We start from the raw sequence: 5,279 nt of genomic DNA, 5'->3' as shown, positions 1-5,279 counted from the left end.
GGGACCAGTACTATCTCGGTGTTCTTGTGAGGGCTCAGAGGGAAGCGATCTGAAAGCTTCTAGCACATAATCAGTGCTCCATCAATGGTAGTTCATTTATGGTGTTTCCTCAGCCTGGAATGTTCTCCCCCTTCTCTGCAGGGTAAGCTCCTGTTCATCCTTCAAAGCCCAGCCAGCTCAAATCCCACTGCTTCTATGAAGCCTGGGGTAGCCCACAGGATCATTCACCAAAGCAGCTCTTCCTCCCTGTCTGACGTCTGATATCGGGCACAGCCATGCAACTCGAAGGAGCCAGAAGGTGCTTTGCGGTGACTTCTCTCCCTCTGGTCTGGCCACCTGGTTCCTGGGAGCAAAGCCCCAGCAACTCACAGTGGACAGGTCACGTGAGTAAGAAACAAGACTTTGTCACTTAAGCTTCTGAGATTTGGGAGTTGTTGTTTCCTCAGTGTGACCCAGCTCAGGGCCACTCAAAGCATGGTTTCGCTTCCGCAGCCTTGGCATCCCCTGGGCGCTGGTTAGAGATGCAAATTCTTGGGCCCCACCCTCGACCTACTGAACCAAATTCTGTGTAAAGCACTAAGCATGGCTTTTCTCCCGTAAAGGTGTTCAGTGGTTGTTAGTCCCCCCACCCCCACGCCCCTGAGACTTCCACAGAAGACTCTGCTAGTGGCCTACTCAAAGCCGTGCTCCCCTTCTCCCTACCTGAGAATTCAGGTTTTTGAGGGGATGACAATGTGCGCAGGTGAAAACATTCAGTTTCCCAGACTCCCTTGCAGCTAAGGGTGTTCACGTGACCTGGTTCTTTTCTGGCCCAGAGGAAGTCAGAGCAGGGCTTCAGGGAGAGCTCGTCAAAAGGCCACAGGCCCAGGTGGCAGGTGCCTCTGGCTTTGGGCCTTGTCCTTCCCCTTCCTTTCTGCCTGTTACTTGGATGTGGTGGAAGGCTGTTACCCAGTGGCTCCAAGGAATCACACCTCCCTGTATTCACACTCTTGGGCAATCCCCACCCACATTGAACCTGGGCTGGCCTGAGCCTAACTCTGACCAGTAGCATGTGGCTGCAGTGACTTCTGCTCTCAACCTGGGGCCTGCCTACAGGAGATCTCCCCATAGGAGATCATATTCCTGTCAAAGGAAGGGACATCCATCCAACCCATTGTCCAAACCTGAAACCCGGGACTCACCTCACCTCTTCCTCTTAAACTGCAGCCATTTGGTCACCAAGCCTGTCCTCTCACATGGCTCAGGTCCATCCCAGGCTTGATCCATGGGGCAGCTACCTGCCGACCTCCCGCCTCTATCCCTGCCTGCCTGCTATCAAGCATGCACATAGATGGATTGTCGTCAGATTGATTTCTTTTTTTTTTTAATTAATTAATTAATTTTTGGCTGCGTTGGGTCTTCGCTGCTATGTGCGGGCTTTCTCTAGTTGCAGCGAGTGGGGGCTACTCTTCGTTGCGGTGCACAGGCTTCTCATTGCGGTCGCTTCTCTTGTTGCAGAGCACGGGCTCTAGGCACACGGGTTTCAGTAGTTGCAGCACGCAGGCTCAGTAGATGTGGCTCGCAGGCTTAGCTACTCCATGGCATGTGGGACCCCCCAAGGCCAGGGAACGAACCCGTGTCCCCTGCATTGGCAGGCAGATTCCCAACCACTGCACCACCAGGGAAGTCCCAGATTGGTCTTTCTAAATGTGGACCTGAAGATCATTCCCCAATGCTTTTAGAGTAAGCCCCAAGGCCCTGGCACGGCCTACACATCCACATGTGCTATGGTGGCTGCCTCGCTCTCCAGTCCCATCTCTGTCCACTCCCTTCTCTAAACATCACGGGCCCTGGATATACCATGCTGCTCCCTGTTTCTGATACCAACTTCGCCTATCAATACCTCCATGTCTTTGCCCCAGGAATGACAAACCTCATCCTTCATGTCGACTCAGTGTCTTGGTCTGCTCAGGCTGCTATAACAGAATACCACAGACTGGGTAGTTTGAACAACAAACATTTATTTTCACAGTTCTGGAGGTTGGAAGTCCAAGGTCAAGGTGCCTACAAGGTAGGTTTCATCCTGAGGCTTCTTTTCTTGGCTTGTAGGCAGCTGCCATCTTGCTATGTGCTCACATGACGTGTGAGGACAGGGAGAGAGGGAGTGAGCTCTCTGGCATCTCTTCTTATAAGGACACTAATCTAATAAGATCAGGACCCCACCCTTAAGACTGCATTTAATCATAATTGTTCCGTAGGGGCCCGATCTCTAAATATAGCCACCCTGGAGGTTAGGGCTTCAACATATGAATTTGGGAGGGAAACAAATATTCAATCCATAACATTCAATTAGGAGTAGCTGCCTAGAGAGCTGTGTTGAGAAGAATTGTGAGGTCCTTCCCAGGTTCTGTGATAAAGAGAGCTATGCTTGATTAGTCATGTCTGCCTGCAGCTTAGAAAGGAGGGATTGTGGTGGCTCATGTACTGTTTATTTTCTTTCTCTGTTTTATGTGTTTATCTTTTCTACCCTCTCTCTTGGCTCAAGCACAATGCCTGACACATTCTAGGCTCTCAACCCATTTTCGATGAATGAGTCAACAAGTGAGTAGTTGCCTCAAAGCACATTTCACATCCATGATCTCACTGAAGTTTCACAGCCAACTGTAAGGTAGGTCGGAACGGTCAAAGATGCTTGGAAATCTCCTTGAAAGTGTTCACCCCTCGCTCTCTTATCCCATACTGGAGATGCTAGATCTCTACTGGAGATGCTGCATTTTTCCTAGAGGCTACATGGATGCCTGGACCAGGGTCTGTCCAGACCACAAGGTGGCTCTTGCTGCCAAGGTGGCTCCTAGAGCTGCTGAGGCCTTTGCCCTTCCTGCTGCCCCACCATCCCTGCACCTCTACTTATCCCAGCACTGCCAACCCCATCCTCTGGCTGACGTCACTTTGAATGAGAGGCAAATACATTCTGTGGTCTCCAAGCCCGGTAGAGCAAGGGAGGGATTGATTTGTCTTCTGATGGGAGACAAGGGGCATGTGTTAGCCATTGCTGTGACACAGGAAATCGAGAGCAGGTAAGGGTGTATGTGATGGGGAGAGGGTGCCACGGTTAAAGGGGAAATGGATTCAAGTCTCCAGTATACCTGTTAGAACGCAGCTTATGTAGTTGTGAGCGTGTGTCAGTGTGTGTGTGTTGGTGGGCTGCCTCTCCCCTGCCTGTCACCCCTGTTCCCAGGCTCAGCTGTGCTGCCCCTGCCATGTGCTATGTGCTTGAGCCCCTTGAGGGCTGCAGATGGACCAAATGCCCTGGCCCTGCTCCTGCTCTGTCTGCTGTGGCCTCTCCCCACTGAGCATTAGTTCTCAGCTAGCACCGTGCTTAGCCTTGTGAAACGTGCTCCAGCCCGTGAGGAGCTCGTGGCCTGTGTCAGCAGCAGGACCACCCTGGACCGTGTGTTGGGAAGGCCAGAGGCCGTGCCCCCATCTCATTGGCTGGGGAAGGCAGGTGAGCAGGTGCAGGGCTGGGTGGGCGTGTTTAGGCCAGTGCATCCCCCTGTTTGCCTGCAGTCGAAGTGGGGAGCACAGGGCTGAGGAGAGGAGACCATATCAGGAGGGATTGCTGGAGCCACACCGGACAGCAAAGAGCTAGCACCAGTGCCTGCTCTCTGGGCCTCACAGCCTCGAGAACAAAGCCAGGACTTCCTGCAGCTGGTTCACTCCGGGTTCTGTCTCCTCACTGTGCCAGTCTCATGTAGTTACTGCTGGGAGAGAAGGAAGCTGAGCCCAGCTCTTCTTAGGGCCCAAGGGGGGCCCAGGACCCAGCTCTCAACCAGGACCTGGCCTCCAGTGAGTTTCCCAAGGCTGGATAAAGCCTGTGATCATTTCCCAGGCCCCTCACAGGCCTTCCCAGGAGACCCACCCAGAGGGCGCTGGCCTTTCCACTTCCTCAGCATCTTCCTGGAGGTCCCATGAGTCCAGCCAAGAAGGCAGTCGAGTCCCTGGGGGTGGAGTCACAGGGAGAAGGTGAGGCATCTGTGCTCTGCGGGAGCGACCTCCCTGCTAGGCGCCCTCAGAAGCGCTTTGAGAAGGTCTCTGTTCGAAGCCCGCCTGTGGACAAACCCAAGTCCCATGATAAGAATCCTGGGTGGCTCCATCTCTACGAGGCTCCTTACTCTCCAGCAAAGTTGTTTGATATTTATTGCATTGTAAAAATGGAATCTTTTCACAGCCATTTTCTGCGCATTTAGTGTCTTCTACTGTGGGCCCCCAGAAGGGGGCCAGGGCTGTGTACCCTCGGCCCCTGCTTCCCTTACTAAGAGAGCCCCACTTTCAACCAGGCTGCAGTACACCCAGCCTCTGATTAGTCTAAGCCAAGAGTAACCCCACTCCCTTTGCTCTTGACCCTGGCGGACAATGATATAAGTAAGTGGCTTCTGGGAAGATCCATGTTTTCCATATACGGAGGAGGGCTGTCCTCGTCCTTCCCTTCCTGCTGTGCATGGTCCTGCGAGGGTGCAGAGCTGAGGCAGACGTCCTGCTGCCACTGGGAAGACCAGGGAACCCCTGGGAAGTGGCCAGAGGGCCACTTCCGTCTGACATGGCAGAGCCTGTTGTTGTAACCAAGCAGGACCCTATTGGGCCTTCCTGGGACAGACCCCTCCCCCATATCCTCTACTGTAGCTCCTCTCTGAAGTTCCTAGATAATAGTATCTGATGCACATTTTCAGAGTTGCTTTACAGATGCTAAAACCCCAATCAGATGGAAGAAATTAACTAATTGATGACCATGAGCACGTATGCCTGGACCTACTGGTGCCTAAGGGTTGATAATGTTAACCCCTGTGATACCACCCTGTTACCTCACCATCAGCCAATCAGAGAATTGTGCACAAGCTGATCACAGACCCTGGGAGGCCCCTCCCTCACCTGGCCTTTAAAAATGCTTTGCTGAAACCCTTCAGGGAGTTTAGGGCGTTTGAGCATGAGCCACCCATTCTCCTTGCTTGACACCTTACAATAAACGCTACACTTTCCTTCACCACAACCTGGTGTCAGTAGATTGACTTTACTACATGAGGGCGAGTGGACCCAAGTTTGGTTCAGTAACACTGTGACCAATTGCAATTCTGCATTGTATTTTAAATTTCATCTATTGTCATCAGTCTTACATTTTACAAAAAGGACCATGCCTTTCACTGTTTTCCTAATTTTAAGAAAATCTGAACAGTCTTCCTATGTAAGTTGAGTAAATGAGAATGAGATCAATGAGGTCAAGGGAAGTTCACTGTCACCTGGACCAG

This window comes from Phocoena sinus, chromosome 13 (assembly GCF_008692025.1).
Source record: "Phocoena sinus isolate mPhoSin1 chromosome 13, mPhoSin1.pri, whole genome shotgun sequence".
NCBI classification, from domain to species: Eukaryota; Metazoa; Chordata; class Mammalia; order Artiodactyla; family Phocoenidae; genus Phocoena; species Phocoena sinus.
This window is presented reverse-complemented; position numbering follows the sequence as displayed.